Source organism: Xenopus laevis, chromosome 7S (assembly GCF_017654675.1).
Source record: "Xenopus laevis strain J_2021 chromosome 7S, Xenopus_laevis_v10.1, whole genome shotgun sequence".
Classification (NCBI taxonomy): domain Eukaryota; kingdom Metazoa; phylum Chordata; class Amphibia; order Anura; family Pipidae; genus Xenopus; species Xenopus laevis.
In genome coordinates, this window is record NC_054384.1 from 48,275,578 (window position 1) to 48,293,957 (window position 18,380).

The 18,380-nt window shown below is 45.3% G+C and overlaps 1 long non-coding RNA gene across 1 annotated transcript; it reads left to right on the top strand.

The window, feature by feature from the left end:
- The first annotated feature begins 1,271 nt into the window (after positions 1-1,271).
- Positions 1,272-2,671, top strand: LOC121396348. The gene is made up of 2 exons (XR_005962994.1): positions 1,272-1,818; positions 2,315-2,671. It is a non-coding gene; the product is annotated as an uncharacterized LOC121396348 (long non-coding RNA).
- Positions 2,672-18,380: the final 15,709 nt, after the last annotated feature.

Genomic DNA, 18,380 nt, shown 5'->3' on the forward strand with positions numbered 1-18,380 from the left:
GAGTCTCTGGTGACACAAGCTGTGGTTTTACCAATGTCACCAGACTTCCTGAATCGAGTAATGCCACAGCCTTTTTACCATTCACATAAAGATTACATAATGTTTTTCAGTTCTCTGCAGGGCGGTACAGACGACTGTTGCATACATGGATTGCCGCCTGTCTCTAACCGTCACATTGCATATGCTCTGTTACCACAGGACAGTTTGCGGCAATATGTCCTTCTTCTCTGCAGCGATAGCAAACAATCCTTTTAGTTATTTCCTGTGAATTTGGCTGTTCAGAATGGCGTGAGCCATACAGGAAAATAAGTTCCCACATTAAATCTGGGTTTTCCTTTTTCACTCTCTCCACCCCCATCCCTCAGTACAATCTTACCAGAAATTGGGGACGGTCTGGTCTTGGAGTGGAAAGTCTGTGAATCTTTATGCGATGCCGTTAGATTCTCTGCAGCCAAATACCTTTCAACAAGATCCACCAGTTTATCAGCTGTTGCTGGATCTCCATGGCTCACCCACTTTTGGAGGGCGACAGGCAGGGATCTCAAGTACTTGTCCATGATGACTCGTTCCACAATCTGGGGTGCTGACAAAGTTTCTGGTTGTAGCCACCTCCTGGTCAAGTGTATCGGGTCAAACATCTGCGATCGGGGCGGTTTCCCTCCCCTGATAAGTCCAGTTATAAACTCTTTGAGCTCGAACAGGTAGGTTTACGCCTAACCATGCAAGTATTTCAGCTTTTAAGCGTCCATAGTCTCTGGCTTCCAAAGGTTCCAGATCAAAGTAAGCTTTCTGGGGCTCGTCATTTAACAAGGGGGCCAGCAGTCCAGCCCACTATTCCTTTGGCCAGCACTCCCTCTCAGCAGTTCTTTCAAATGTTGTCAGAAACACCTCAGAATCATCACCTTGGGTAATAATCTGCTTACCCTGTATAACGGTATACTGCTGGGACTACCTTCTGCTGTAGCCTGCTGTCTCAGTGGGAGTTGTTTCACAATGGACTCAATCTGCTGTTGATGGCGCTGCTCCTGCTGTAACATTAGCTCTCTGTGGCGGGCTTCCGCTTCTGCCTGGGCTTGTTGTTGTACATCTAATATATATATATATAAATAATATATCTCTATATCTTATATATATATATATATATTTATATATATATATATATATATATATATATATATATATATATATATATATATATATATATATATATATATATATATACTTCCTAAGTAGAGACCGCACTCTCAGGACTTATGAAAATAAAAAGTATTTTATTGTAGAAAACTAACGTTTCGGCTGCAACTCAGCCTTTGTCAAAGTTACAAATACAAATGTGAACCACCCCTATATACATGGTAAAATGCGCAAAATTGCGACCCATCGTCGCATAGTGACGTACCCCACTTCTATTGGTCCATCAAGCATCCTTAATTTGCATTTATTTTCTATTCCATTGTATAGAAAGTTATTTTATTAATATCGCTAATCGGCCTCTTATGCCTGGCTCAGCATGCTCTTCCAATCTTGCTCATATCAAGGCTCTCAGGCCCTTTCCCATCACTGTCGCTAGTGCGCATATTATACATTGTGTATGTAACTAAACTCATACTTGATTTCTGCCTTCTCTTTGCAGTACTGTGTGCCGCGATCTCAGTCAGGAAGTGCCACCACAACAATGAAACCACCGCGTGTGATCCTGTTACCCATACAAAGTGTCGATGTATGACAGCAACCTTACGCTAGCTGATCCTCTGTCTCTGTGCATCCGGAGCGTCCTGTAACCATAGTGATGGTTTCGGAATACTAACTAAACCCCGTGTGTGTGACCAAGTGCTTCCGGATTTCATATATATATACATGGTGGTGTCGGTACCAGTTCAATATTATCTGTGATGTTAATAAATAACATACCAGCAGATTCTGATGTGTATATCCAGTGTCACCATATAGTGTGTTTGTGCTGTGCTAAATAAACATGTGAAAACGTTTATTACCTACGTTACTCTGCGTGTGCCGTGCGTGGCGATAGTGAGGGTTATCGCCTCAAGTACATTTATTGTGTGCATAGTGGGTATTACCCTCATCATACTCCTTAAAGTGTGTGAGTGGTGAACTCTCACCCTACATTTAGACCCACAGTGTACAATACCTTCACCCATGTGGTGCAATATTCTCTATGGTGTCACCGATGTGTCCAGGTCCTTATCCTGTAGACTCACGCTCTCAGGCCCTTTCCCATCACTGTCGCTAGTGCGCATATTATACATTGTGTATGTAACTAAACTCATACTTGATTTCTGCCTTCTCTTTGCAGTACTGTGTGCCGCGATCTCAGTCAGGAAGTGACACCACAACAATGAAACCACCGCGTGTGATCCTGTTACCCATACAAAGTGTCGATGTATGACAGCAACCTTACGCTAGCTGATCCTCTGTCTCTGTGCATCCGGAGCGTCCTGTAACCATAGTGATGGTTTCGGAATACTAACTAAACCCCGTGTGTGTGTGACCAAGTGCTTCCGGATTTCATATATATATACACGGTGGTGTCGGTACCAGTGCAATATTATCTGTGATGTTAATAAATAACATACCAGCAGATTCTGATGTGTATATCCAGTGTCACCATATAGTGTGTTTGTGCTGTGCTAAATAAACATGTGAAAACGTTTATTACCTACGTTACTCTGCGTGTGCCGTGCGTGGCGATAGTGAGGGTTATCGCCTCAAGTACATTTATTGTGTGCATAGTGGGTATTACCCTCATCATACTCCTTAAAGTGTGTGAGTGGTGAACTCTCACCCTACATTTAGACCCACAGTGTACAATACCTTCACCCATGTGGTGCAATATTCTCTATGGTGTCACCGATGTGTCCAGGTCCTTATCCTGTAGACTCACGCTTGCACACAGCCTGAAACGTACAAAAAGTGTCAAGAGTTTATAAAACATATATAACATACTGAAATATATATAAACATTCTAAAACATGTAAGAAATGCTGACCCTATGTCTTGGGTTATAAAAGGGACCTACTCTTCCCTGTGGGGACGTCGCCTATTTTAATGTATATAGAAAGAATAAATGTTAAAAACCAGGGAATGAAGTTCCCAAATTGTGCTTAACCCACTAATTGGGCTCAACCTTACCCTTATCCCACTGTTACTATCAAGCTATCAATAATAAACGGTAAGCAATATTAGAATTTGTCTCCATATGAAAAACTGCCCTTAGCACCCACAAAAACTCATATACTTATAACTGCTTATATGCATATATATTATTGCGGATGGATGGCATGAGGAGTGTAACAACACGGTGTTCCGATCTGTTGGTTTTCTATAGGATGTCGTGTTGAAGTTTCCATCTTTTAATCTCACCAACAGGTCCAGAAAGGCCACTTCTTGGGCATCGATGGTTGCCGTGAATCTAATAGTACAGGGAAGTGCATTAAGACTTTGGATCATGTTTTCAAATTGATGTTTTGACCCAGTCCACAACAGAAAGAGATTGTCTATAAAACGATATAGTCTATGTATATATTTACCATAGGTGCACCAAATGTGTTCCTCCTCATACCTTGCCATATAAAGATTAGCGAAAGCAGGGGCCACACTTGATCCCATACTCGTTCCGCTGACCTGTAGGAAATATGACAGTTCAAATTTGAAATAATTACATGTTAAACATAATTGTAGAAGATCAATCAAAAACTCTACAGGTGGACGGGAATTATCAGGATGTCGTAAAAGGGCCCTTCGCACTGTCTCAATTCCCTCTTCCGTAGGTATCACCGTGTATAACGAAAACACATCCATTGTGACAAGCCATGTATTAGGTGGAATTGGACCTGCTGTTTGCAATTTATGGAAGAAATCACCTGTGTCTCTGATTGTTCCGGTGGCCATCCCTTACGTCTTAGGGAGTTTTGCTTATGAACATATTCACGGGGCATAGTGTTGTACTGTTTCGCTCTCCCACATTCATTTGCCTTCATTGTCACACTTACCAGACTGTATGAGCTTTGGTTGGCATTAGTGGGGGCTTCTCAAGAGATACCGCTTCCTCATATCGGGTTAACCAGCACACCGGAGTGCTCACCGGAACAATCACCCGATGAGCACCCTATGGCCAGGAGATCGATGTGCTGAGAAGCGAGTATGGTGACAAGGGGAAGGTGTATAGAGTACTGTCTCACTGCTCACTGCAAGGAGGTGGGCGTGATCCTCCCACAGCAAGCTTCGCAGGTTACCATGACAACAGTAGGCGTGTTCTCCTACGCTACTGATGAGCAGGGTTTGCGGATGAGTTGCGAGTGAAAGAAGGGGATACCAGTGATCTACACCGTGTTGGGCCACTGGCAAAGGGGACGACAATAAGATGTAAAGCCCTACACTCCGACCTTCTGGGGTAAGTGATCTTTTAATGTCACTCTGTGTCAGGGAACCGGGAGTTCCCTCTGGGGAGTAGTCCGGATATAGGAGGAAGCCCCTCAGGAGGGATCAGGATCGTGGTATCCAGGGATTCAGCAAAAGGGGTAATAGAGTTCAGGCAACAGGTCAAAAGGCAGGCAGAATATAATCAAAGTCCAGGCAGGGGGTCAATAACAAGAGATCAATCAAGAATAGCAGCAGGAAACCCAGGAATCTTTACAGGAACAAGATCCTATTTTCGGGCGCCATCTTGGCGCCTCAGGCGTCCTTTTAAAGGGGATTTTTGGCGCCCTTGCGTCGGCGTCAGCACGTCTGCGACCGACGCGCTGCGCCTGCGTCCGTCGCGCCGTTGTGACGTCTTCGCGCCTGCGCACTTGCACGCAGGCGTCTCTGCGCCGGCGCCGCTACCCATGTGGCGGCCATGGGCGCCGCCATTTTGGGAGCGGCGTCGGAAGAGGTAGTTGCGCTGCCCGGAGCTCCTGGTCCTGCTCCGGGCGGCGATCGTGACAGTACCCCCCCCCTCACGGGGGGCCTCAGGACCACCGGGACAAGGCTTCTGGGGAAACTTGGCGTGAAAATCCCTCACCAGACGAGGAGCGTGAACATCACGGTGTCCTTCCCAGGAGCATTCTTCAGGGCTAAAGCCCCTCCACTGAATGAGGTACTGAAGGGACCCTCTGGAGATCCTGGAGTCTAGGATTTTCTCCACCTCGTACTCGAGTTGACCCTCCACAGAGATGGCAGGAGGAGGAGATTGACCGCCAGAGAACCGGTTAGTGATGGCGGGTTTCACCAGAGACACGTGGAACACGTTGGGGATTCTCATCTCTGGTGGAAGCTGGAGTCTGACAGCCACAGGGTTGATTATCTCCAAGATGGGAAATGGACCCACGAATTTTGGACCCAACTTGGGAGATGGTATCTTCAACCGGATATTCCTGGAAGAGAGACAGACATTGTCACCCACCTTGTAGGGAGGAGAGGATCTTCGACGACGATCCGCGAAAGTCTTATGAACAAGAGCGCTCTTCTCTAGGTTCAACTTGGTAGCAGCCCAAATAGCAGACATATGGGCTGCGGAATCGTTAGCAGCCGGGACGTCAGATAACACAAAGTCTTGGGGAAAAGCTTGAGGATGCTGACCATACACCGACATGAACGGAGACCTTCCTGTAGAGGAATGACAAGCATTATTATGAGCGAATTCCGCCCATGGGAGGAGATCAGACCAGTCATCCTGGCAGAGGGATACGTGGTTCCTCAGGAACTGTTCCAGGGCCTGGTTGACACGTTCAGCTGCCCCATTCGTCTGCGGATGGTATGCAGACGAAAACTGAAGAACAATTCCCAAGTCTTTGCATAGTGAACGCCAGAATTTGGCAGTAAACTGGGTGCCTCTATCGGAGACGATCTCCACCGGGAAACCATGCAGGCGGAAGATGTACTGGATAAATAGCTGGGACAACTCCACCGCAGAGGGCAACTTCTTCAGGGGGATGAAGTGGGCCATTTTGGAGAATCGATCAATGACAACCCAGATCACAGTGTTCCCACCAGAGGGAGGAAGTTCGACAATGAAGTCCATGGACAAGTGGGTCCAGGGACGAGAAGGAACCGGCAAAGGCTGTAGTAACCCACTGGGGCGAGAGTGGCTTGACTTAGATGTGGCACAAACATTACAAGCAGCAACAAAGTCCTTCACATCTTTGCGGATATCAGGCCACCAAACCAGGCGTCGTAAGAGTTCAAGAGTCTTAGCTGGACCAGGATGTCCGGCTTGCCTGGAGCAATGGGTCTGTTGCAGGATCGGCAGACGCAGCTCAGGAGGAACAAATGCCATTCCAATGGGTGTATCAGAAGGAGCAGAAGACTGACCAGCCAGGATTTGGTCGGCAAACTGTGGATACAGGGAGGCAATAATCTTGATTGGAGGAATGATTGGCTCTTGTCTCTCAGGAGAGCGGTCCACCGGAGTGAAGCTACGAGACAAGGCATCGGCCTTCAGATTCTTGGAGCCTGGGCGATAAGACAAGATAAAATTAAATCGAGAGAAGAAGAGAGCCCACCTTGCTTGTCTGGGGTTTAGCCTCTTGAGGGACTGGATGAACTCGAGATTCTTATGATCGGTGTAGATCTGAACAGGAATCAGAGAACCCTCCAGGAGGTGACGCCACTCTTCAAGGGCAAGTTTGACAGCCAAGAGTTTTCGGTTCCCGACATCGTAGTTCTGCTCTGCGGACGAGAACTTCTTGGAGAAATAAGCACAGGGATGCAACTTCCCATCAGCGGGGTGTCTCTGGGACAGGATAGCTCCAGCTCCGACTTCAGAAGCATCAACTTCGATGCAGAAGGGTAGTTCAGGATTGGGGTGTCGGAGGACAGAAGCGGACGTGAAGGCCTCTTTCAAGGACTGAAAGGCTTCAATGGCAGATGGAGGCCACAAGCTGGGTTTACCCCCTTTCCGGATGAGGGCCAGGATAGGTGCAATGCGGGAAGAGAACCCCCGGATGAACTGCCGATAATAGTTAGCAAATCCGATAAATCTCTGGATTGCCTTGGTACTCAGCGGGATAGGCCACTCCTGGATGGCAGACACTTTCACGGGATCCATCTCAAATCCCTCAGGAGAGATTATGTATCCTAGGAAGGGGATCTTGGACACTTCGAAGACGCACTTCTCCAACTTGGCGAAGAGAGAGTTCTTCCTCAGACGAGAGAGTACCTCCTTCACCTGGGAGCGATGGCTTTCTAGGTCTTTAGAAAAGATCAGGATGTCGTCCAGGTACACGACTACGAACCTTCCTAGGAGATCCCGGAACACATCGTTAACAAACTCCTGGAAGACGGCAGGGGCATTGCAAAGGCCGAAGGGCATAACGAGATATTCATAGTGCCCGTCACGAGTGTTGAAAGCCGTCTTCCATTCATCACCCTCACGGATGCGAATGAGGTTGTACGCCCCCCGGAGATCCAACTTAGAGAATATCTTCGCCCCCTTCAGCTGGTCGAAGAGCTCTACGATCAAGGGCAGAGGGTACCTGTTTTTTACAGTGATTTTATTCAGGCCCCCGGTAATCTATACATGGCCGAAGACCTCCGTCCTTCTTCTCCACGAAGAAGAACCCAGCCCCAGCAGGAGAGGTAGAAGGGCGGATAAACCCCCGCTGGAGATTTTCTTGGATGTATTCCTTCATTGCAGTAGTCTCAGCAGGAGAGAGAGGGTAAGTGCGGCCTCTGGGGGGCATGGCTCCTGGCAGGAGTTCGACAGGACAGTCGTAGGAGCGATGTGGAGGAAGGAATTCCGCAGACTTCTTACAGAACACATCGGAGAATTCCTTATAACAGGAGGGAAGAGACTTTAACTCGGTTGAGGAGATAGTTACCTTCTTGAGGGGTTTAGCAGGAAGGCAATGCTGTAAGCAGAATGGGCTCCAACGAGAAACCTGCCCTGTTGACCAGTCTATGGTGGGATTGTGCAGGCGCAGCCAGGGGAGACCCAAAACAACTGGAACAGCGGGACAAGAGATAATAAGGAACGAAAGTCTCTCTTTATGCAGGGCCCCAACCTGCACAGGTAGTTCGCCAGTGGTCATCGTGAGTACAGAGTCCAGGGGTTTATCATCTATGGCAACGATCCGCATAGGAGAATGCAAAGGAAATAAGGGAATTCCCATGTACTTAGCAAAGAGAGCGTCCATGAAGTTACCCCCGGCTCCGGAATCGATGAAAGCATTCCCGAAGATAGTTTTATCAGTCAGACGAATCTGGAAGGGAAGGAGAAACCTGTGTGAGTTTTCTTGGGTCTTCTCCTGAAACCAATCTCGAGACTTTTGAGTAGTGCCCCCTACATGAGTTACCATAGACATACCTCGGGGTACAAAACTCTTAGCCTTTGCAGGACAGGCATTGGCAAAGTGGGAATGTCCGCCACAATACAGACACAGGCCTGACATCCGTCTGCGGAGTCTTTCTTGTTCAGTGAGGCGAGTTCTTCCCACTTGCATGGGTTCCTCCTGGAGAGAAATGGATGCTTGGGCAGGCGGAGTGACAGGAGCCTGCAGGAGAGGCCTCTGGAAGCGGGGTGCCAACAAGGGTTGAAACTTCCTGACACGATCTCTCAGGGTTTGATGCTCTCTCAGAAGAGTGTCCACCTTGACAGCCAAGGCGATGAGGTCTTCAACTTGCGTGGGTAATTCACGGGAGACCAGGTCATCTTTGATGCGAAGGGAGAGACCATTATAAAATGCAGTATGGTATGCGTCGTTGTTCCAACGAGTCTCAGCAGCAAGTGTACGGAATTCAATAGCATACTCCGCTACACTGCGACTCCCTTGGCGGATTTGGAACAGACGGGAAGCAGCGGATGTCACCCGGCCGGGGAGCATCGAAGACGATCTTAAATTCTTTGAGAAATGCTTCTGCGTCATCCATCAGTGGGAACTGCTTCTCCCAGTGTGGAGATGCCCACTCGAGAGCTTTCCCTGCCAGACGAGTAATCACGAACCCCACCTTAGCACGTTCAGAGTCAAATTCAGTGGGGTGTAGGGCAAATCGAATCTGGCACTGATTCACGAATCCTCGACAGGCTTGAGGATCGCCATCGTAGAGAGGCGGAGCAGGAATATGAGGACCAGAAGTGGAGGGCTGGGTAGCCATGGCAGCAGCCGCTTGCGGAGGAGGTGCCGGCAGGGGGGTCGCTGGTGTCAACAAGGAGAGCTTTTCCAAGATCGCCTCCAGCGTGTGTCCCACGTAATTCTGCCGGGCTTCATACGCCTCCATGCGGGAATGCAGGCCCCGAAAGGCCCTGCCGAAATCTGGCTGAGCTTCCTCAGTGGAATCCATGGCCCGAAAATAATGTCAGGGAACCGGGAGTTCCCTCTGGGGAGTAGTCCGGATATAGGAGGAAGCCCCTCAGGAGGGATCAGGATCGTGGTATCCAGGGATTCAGCAAAAGGGTAATAGAGTTCAGGCAACAGGTCAAAAGGCAGGCAGAATATAATCAAAGTCCAAAGTCCAGGCAGGGGGTCAATAACAAGAGATCAATCAAGAATAGCAGCAGGAAACCCAGGAATCTTTACAGGAACAAGATCCTATTTTCGGGCGCCATCTTGGCGCCTCAGGCGTCCTTTTAAAGGGGATTTTTGGCGCCCTTGCGTCGGCGTCAGCACGTCTGCGACCGACGCGCTGCGCCTGCGTCCGTCGCGCCGTTGTGACGTCTTCGCGCCTGCGCACTTGCGCGCAGGCGTCTCTGCGCCGGCGCCACTACCCACGTGGCGGCCATGGGCGCCGCCATTTTGGGAGCGGCGTCGGAAGAGGTAGTTGCGCCGCCCGGAGCTCCTGGTCCTGCTCCGGGCGGCGATCGTGACACTCTGGTAGCGACTGGGGTGACAGCGCCAATTATACTTTGGCTTTTAACCTCACAGTGATATGCACGGGATGGGAGAGCCACTCACTGAAAGCACACAGGCACAGTTTGGAGTAACAGTGGTTACTAGATTTTCTTTATTTAAACACACTGGATATAATAGCATTCCAAGTTTCATTAGTATAGTAGGGGTGATGGTCTCACACTGATGATGTCACACTCACCTGTGATGGTCTCACACTGATGATGTCACACTCACCTGTGATGGTCTCACATTGATGATGTCACACTCACTTGTTTGGAGCCATTTTTTCACTTTAAAAAGGCATCACTGTAATGGAGTTTGCACTTCCTGAAGACGGCTCGAGTAGAGGAGCTGAAACATTGAAATAAACTTTTTTTTGTGTTTATTTGAAGTCCTTGGTGTGCGGTTTGTGATTATTGATATATATATATATATATATATATATATTTATATATATATATATATATATATATATATATATATATATATATATATATATATATAAAGCAAAAAAAATGGAGGTCAAAGCGTGCCTGGGTGCAGTCCAAGATCGGTAACATCAATTAGAAGTGGTAGAGATCGCACTCACGGGTCTTAATGTAGAAAAAGAAAATTTATTGTGGACAAGTGCTGATGTTTCGGCTGAGACAACAGCCTTTCTCAAAGTGAAAAAAGTGTCATACAAACGGATATAAATACACGGTGTGGCGGGAACAAAATCAAATACAGAAGAAAACACCGGGGGCAGAGGAAATGACGTATCGAGGGCAATATAAGTGATAATTTAACATCTTAGTGAAAATACAAACAATTGGATGGAAACCAGGATAACGAGAACATAAATCACAAACGAAAAACTGGAAAATAAAAGATGAAAGATGAAAAGAAATTAGGGAAAGTCTAAACTCCAAATTTATCTCATAAAGCTGCCGTTGTGCGCTTGCGTGAAATAGGGAAATACACTAATTAACACCCATAAAATACAGGATCAACCAACCCTCTGTAAGCGCTATATATATATTAGATACATATTAGATATATATATATCTATATATATATATATATCTATATATATATATATCTCTCTATATATATACTGTGTATATATATATATATATATATATATATATATATATATATATATATATATATATATATATATATATATATATATATAGTGAAGAAAGAAAGAACCGGCACTCAATAATGCCTGGGTGCAGTCCTTGTTGAGGATTAATTGTAGCAGGAAATGAGGATCGCACTCGCAGGTCTTACAAACAAGTAATGTCTGTTTATTCAATGGACAAACGAGTTTGTCCATTGAATAAACAGACATTACTTGTTTCTAAGACCTGCGAGTGCGATCCTCATTTCCTGCTATATATATATATATATATATATATATATATATATATATATATATATTTAGAGATATATATATCTAATATATATATTGTCAGGCCTCATCTGTCTAGAGTCCAGATGTGAGGAGACGAGGTCCAGCAGGAGTGTCATAAGCTGTTGCAGGCAGTAGTAGTAAGAAGGAATAGGCAGAAGAGTAGTCGGAAGGCAGGCCAGAGTTGGTGCAGGCGGAGTTCAGTCGTTATCGGATAAACAGGCTGGGGTCAGATGCAGGCGGAGTTCAGTCGTAAGTCGAGATCCAAGCCCGAAGTCAAAACCAGAATCAAATAGTCAGGGTTCCAAAAGGTACAGTAGCAGGTTTTTATCAACAAGCACAGAGCCTTCCCCTGAGCGTCCTTTTAAAGAGGTATTTGGCGCCAAACGTAATGACGCCTGCGTCATCACAACGCGCACGTTCACTTTAGCAGATGTTTTTGACACCTGCGTCCGTTTCGGCGCGCGACGTAAAATGACGCACATGCGTCTGAAACCTCACATATATATATCTGATATAATGGTTTTAAAAAATAGTGGTGAGCACAACTTTCCCTTGTTTGTTATAGTTTATACAGGAGCAGAGACCAGCTCCATGTTGTAGCTCCCACCCTTCCCAGCTATAGTCAGGTGATCCCACTGGTGTCTAATAAAAGGGCAGCCAAGTATGGAGGTTTACTTTGAAAGCAGCAAGTAAGTTGCAGGTAAAACCTAGTCCCTTTGTAAAATGTATAATGAAGCAATAGAATTCTTAATGAATCAGATAAAATTGAGCATAGGACTGGCCAGATATTGGATGACTTTGATGTAGTTGGCCATCTTAAATATATTGCAATATATGGACAAATAATCCCTGTTCTGTATATATATATATATATATATATATATCCTATATAATCAAGTTGAAGTGTCTCTGCGTCCAGTCCCTGTGTCCGTGGGATTGCGCTACTGCGCATGTGCCCCATGGACGTCTAGCTTCCGCGTAGTCGCGACGCCAGTCTCGCGTGATGAGATTTGCGGCTTTGGGATTTTGTGTGAGACAGGTGGCTAGGAGTCTCCAGTTAAGAGCTTTTCGGGAGGTGTAAGTATCGCTGTGGGACTGCGGGAAATACGGGACTGTTGGGCAGCATACACTTCCCTGTATTACCCAGACCCTCAGTGACCTGTAGACTCCTGCTGCCAAGCGCTGCCTTCCCCGGACTCTCTCCCTACTGAGCTCGCCCACCCGCTCCGCTATCCCCGGGCTCAAGTGCCAAGCGCTGGTGCCCCAACCTGATTTCTCTCTCTGCGCAATCTGAAGGCTGAACTTTCTCTTTCAGCCTCTCAGGGTTAGTGATTCCGGGCCAGCAGTGTGTCTGTACATATATACCCTGTGTATATCTTGCCTATCGGCCAGGGGTGTGGTGTTGTTATTCACAGGCTGCTGGAGTGTTTGCTAACGTGGAAGGCGCAACAGGTCCAACAGATTATACCGCATTCTTATGCCTCCTCATTGCCCGGAGACTCCCTTAGTCTGTGACACTCCTCAGGGCACGACCTCTCTTTGCTGCTGCTAATAGCGCCGGGGCTTTGACACCAGAGGGGACTGTCAGTCACTGGGGTTGGTAATGAGTTCCGAGCAGTTACACACACACATATTGTTTCTTGCTAATTGCCCTGTAATCAAACACTGCTCCAGTGTCCCCCCAAACCCCAGCATGCATAGCGGCACTGACATAAGCCCCAAGACGGGACACTTAATGGCGGCAGCGCTACAGCCCGGTTTTTGCGCCGGTTGCTGTGGTGTGTGGCGGCTCCATGTGCGCAGCTGCTTCTTAGCCTCGGTCAGTGCCACAGTCCCGCGCCTCTGCCGCTCCCACACGCGCAAACATGGACCCCAACATCCTGATCGAGGCCCTGCGGGGCACCATGTACCCGGTCCTGCGGGAGGCGGCCGAGAGACAACTCAACGAGGTGAGAGTGGGGCCTGGCCCGACCTGTCTGACACTTCCCCGGGCCTGTCTTACACTGGAACCCACAGTTCTTATCCCTTCTCTGTGTGGCAATAGGAATGTGTGGGAAACACTTATATCTTCTTTTCCAACTGCCCCCAAATAACCAGGGACGGATTTACATAGCGGGCGCCCCTAGGCCCACTGCCGTTTGTCCCCCCTGTCCCCTACCCTTTATTCTTGCAAATTTTCATGGAGATTGTATCTCCTGCACATCCCCAGTGTTTTTGAACCAATATGGGTGTGGTTGGGCAGCATGCCGCCCCCCTAAAATCCTGCCACCCTAGGCCCGGGCCTAGGTGGCCTTCCCACAAATCCGGGCCTGCAAATAACGTCTGTTCCCTCCCCTGTCTATCACACTGCCCCCCAATAATATCTATTATATCCCTGTCACATTGCCCCCAAATAATATCTATTATATCCCTGTCACACTGCCCCCCAATAATATCTATTATATGTCTGTATATCCCTGTCACACTGCCCCCCAATAATATCTATTATATGTCTGTATATCCCTGTCACACTGCCCCCCAATAATATCTATTATATCCCTGTCACACTGCCCCCCAATAATATCTGTTATATTCCTGTCACACTGCCCCCCAATAATCCTATCCTATATAATAAAGTTGAAGTGTCTCTGCGTCCAGTCCCTGTGTCCGTGGGATTGCGCTACTGCGTATGTGCCCCACGGACCTCTAGCTTCCGCGTAGTCGCGACGCCAGTCTTGCGTGATGAGATTTGCGGCTTTGGGATTTTGTGTGAGACAGGTGGCTAGGAGTCTCCAGTTAAGAGCTTTTCGAGAGGTGTAAGTATCGCTGTGGGACTGCGGGCTGGGTTGGGAAATACGGGACTGTTGGGCAGCATACACTTCCCTGTATTACCCGGACCCTCAGTGACCTGTAGACTTCGGAAGCGAGAGCGGGAGCTATGGTGCCGCCTTTATGTTCTTGCCCATACACGGCTTTTCGTTCTGTTCGTTTTTGTCACAGAGGTTTTAGCATCGGTAGAACTGAAAAAGGATTGGATAGGCGGGGGGGATGAAATTTGAGCCCTCCCCCGCTCCGTCCAGTCTATCCAATTCTTACCCAAAGGCCCTGGGCTGCTGTCCCCGCTGCCCCTATCTAAAGGTCCTTCACAAATGTGTAAATATATAGAGAGAGAGAGATGTAAAACAATTAATTACCCATGGTTAATTGAAACATGAATCTCTAATTTAGAAGTGGTTCAGTTCCTTATTGCCCTTATTTTGCTTCATGGGGGAATGTATTTCATGGTGCGCATGCTCCTGTATCCTTCTTGCCAAAAAAATCCTCTAATTCCTTCCTGCCAAGAAAACTTCTAATTCCTTCCTGCCTAAAAACCTTATAATTCCTTCCTGCCTAAAAAAATCCTCTAATTTCTTCCTGCCAAAAAAAAAAAACCTCTAATTCCTTCCTGCCAAAAAAACACTATAGGGATTGTATAGGCGGGTGGATGAAGTTTGATCCCTCCCCCGATCTACTTTTTTTTATTACTTATTATCAGAGTCATGTGACAGAAATGACATCAGAACTCACCATTTATAACTGATGACATCAAAACTCACCATATATAAGGATATAATAAAGTTGAAGTGTCTCTGCGTCCTGTCCCTGTGCCCGTGGGATTGCACTACTGTGCATGTGCCCCACGGACCGTCTCTGGCGAATTTTCTACATATGTTCTAGTGCCCGTTAATTTAACGGGCTTAATGTCTAGTATATATATATTAAGATCCGACACAATATGAGTAGCCCTTCTACCTACAAACCCACCTCATGATCTGCTCAGCTAAGACCCACAATTGAAGCAGTGAGGGGTAGATTTTCAGCCTTGGTTACTATAGCCCGGACTCCTAACAACGCACACCATCATAGCCAGGTGCAAGATTCGTGTACACCCCTTTGGGAAACCAGATGTGTGATTGGCCTACTAACTGTCCATCTCATCCTACACCGATACTGCAATCACGATGGACATTGTGATGACGATCCGGTTCGTCGGACAGACCCCTACTGGTAACCAGACTCGATCATCTGCAGCGCATACATGCCCTACCAGCGGACTAATTCATTGTGACTCCTGCTCCTTGTACTTAACGCCTTCTCCAAGCTGGTTGGTAGATGTACCTTCTTTACAGTGATACATATGTGAGGCTCCGTATGAGTCCCCATAGCCTAAATTCACCTTATGCTAGTGTCGCTTATTGGACTATGTCTTACCCGAAGATACTTTAACTGGAATCTATAATGTATCTTTATGTTTAAACCACATTATGTTACGTTCTTTGCAAAGTAACCTTTTTCAGCATTTGATTGACATAAACATGATTGAACGAGCGCTACAATGTATATTTCTCTGCCTATCGCTTCTCCTCCTTTTTTCCCCCAACTCCTCTTGATGCATAATATGCAAGTTACGATTTTGATATTTATTATAAGAAATGTAATCACTTTCTCACACCACAGTTTTTTCCCCCTCAGTGACACATAGTGACGTCAACACTCCCTTCTTCCCGCCACAGTGGGTTTAATTGCTTGGTTGTTGTATTGTTTTTGCTCTTTGAGAAAGGCTAGACTGCTTGCCGAAACATCAGCTACTTTTTGCTAAAACACTTCTATCAACTTGATAAGACCTGAGATATATATATATATATATATATATATATATATATATATATATATATATATATATATATATATATATATTTATATATATTATATGTATTATATATTATATATATAATAAAGGCTGTTGCACAACAGGGTCTTGCAAAAAAAAGATTTATTATTTAACAAATTGACATTTCGACCCTCATTGGGGCCTTTGTCAAGATACTGAAAATCACAAACAATGAGCTTTAAATAGACAAACTCACCCAACCACACCCAGTCACCAACCCCCACCAAGTGAAAAAAAAGTCCAACAGATCAGGCATAGCCTTCCCAGCATGCTCGTTTGTCCCAAGTCAAAATCTAAAAGTGAAAAAACACATTTTTTTGATGAAAAGCCATAGGTTACATTCTAATAGACAAGATAAGAACCATAAATATGTATCAAACATTAAAAATACTCCATTAGCGGCTATTTAAGAATGATACAAAAGAGCAATATTCATTGAGGCCCCTTGGGGAAACAGTATTCAGAGTCTGTATCCAAAAAGTTTCTCTTTGTAGCAATAATTCACTCCAATCACCTCCTCTTCTGGGCTTAGTTACAATGTCAATGGGAAGATATAGACAGTGTCTCCATTTTGCACACGGTGATTTATACTAACATATGGTCATTATGAGGAACTCCAGTACTTTTAGCCATCCATTTAAAATACCTATGACTCAATATAGTTTTTAAAAAGTATAAACTTTAATTCATCACTATTAAAAAAGTATTTTTTCCAATCATGTGTACAAAGTTGATATTAATTCATTTAACCTTTAAAAATACAATATATAGAATATTACAGTTATTGAAACAATTGCGTATAGATTGGTGTATTAGGATTAATTGATGAGAAAGAGTTAATGCTTCAAGCTTGCATTAGACAGTCCATGGATTCCTATTTGAAGAAAAAGAGATTGATGTGGGAAAGAAATGTCGGAGGAATAAATCACTGAAGGCACCCGCTCTAAATTGTTTGAAAAAAGTCTCTGAAAGAATTCCGCGTGCTGGAAATAATTAGAGTCATTTGTTACTTTTAAGAAACATAGTATCCTGTGTAGAAAAGATGCTGAAAGCATGTAACAATGTAAGCCGCCTTCACTTCTTCTGCTGCCGTATCGGTTTACCAACAGCTTGTGAAGCAGTAAATCGGTGGCTGATTGACTCACTGTGCACCGGCTGCAATGTGAATGCCTGCAAGTAAGCCGCCCCAAGTATACGTTACCCTCAGTTCAAGGTCTGCATTAGTGTCTTTTTGTCCAGACTCGGATAACTCAGACTCGGGAATGCACGTGTGTCTCCAGATTTTTTACGGCTTATTCAAGTAACATCCAGACTTATCGCAATCTTTGGTTAGGAGCGGTTGAGAGCGGGTGATTCCTCCATCATGACACGCCAACGCGCGTTTCACCAAACAGGCTTCGTCAGGGCGTAATGATGTCATTATCTGGCAACTTATTTAAATGCCTGAGAGTGAAGTACGTCAGAATAGTAAGCCAATGAACTTGCTATTTGTACATGCAACTTTTTTATCGTTTTTTTACACACAGATTAATTATTTAATATAACCCATTAATTATATTATACAGTGTCATAGGTCATCTCCACATTTGAATTAATCAATTATCACTTAAATTTTTAGTTTATATTCATCACCATATTTAACTATGGCAAATTGTGGGAACAGAGCAGCTTTGCTTGCATAGGCTATAAGAAAAACATAACAGGACAAAAAACGAATCATTAACCATCAAATGGTAATGCATAAACTTTTTCACAAGAATACTCCAAATTTAATGTCTTCATTTAAGCCATTAGGCCATTTTGTATTAAGCTCATAAATCCATTGTAACTCTTTTCTGAGCAAAATTTTGTCTATATCACCACCACGAATGCCCAGTGTGACCTGCTCTAGGCCCACTGCTTTTAGATTTTTTACATTACCACTATGTACAGAATTGAAGTGGCGGGCGACTGTGCTTTTTATTGATTTCCTTCTTATGTCGCCCACATGCTCCAATATCCTTGTTCCTAATGTCCTCTTGGTTTTCCCAACGTATCTTACGGGACATTCGCATTCAATTAAGTATATTACTCCTTTGGTTTGACAATTAATAAAATCATGTATCTTGTACTTCTTTCCATTATTTATATGATTAATTTGAGTACATTTTTTTATAAACGTGCAGCATTTGCAATGGCCACATTTATACATGCCACGTTGTCGTTCGGGTAGCCAAGTATGTCAATGCCATGAAACGAAATGTGGGAGGGCCATGTCCCTTTTCTAGATAATGCTTATACAGGGCAATGTCACTCCTGTCTGTTTCAAATGCGGCCCGTAATGATGAGCAATGGTTGTCAATTCTCTCCCTCAAATTGTTCTGTATTTTCCCCACATACATAAGGCCACACAGACATTTAATTATATAAACAACGTGAGTACTGGTACAAGTGATACGATGCTTAATGGAAATGGTTTTGCCTAAAT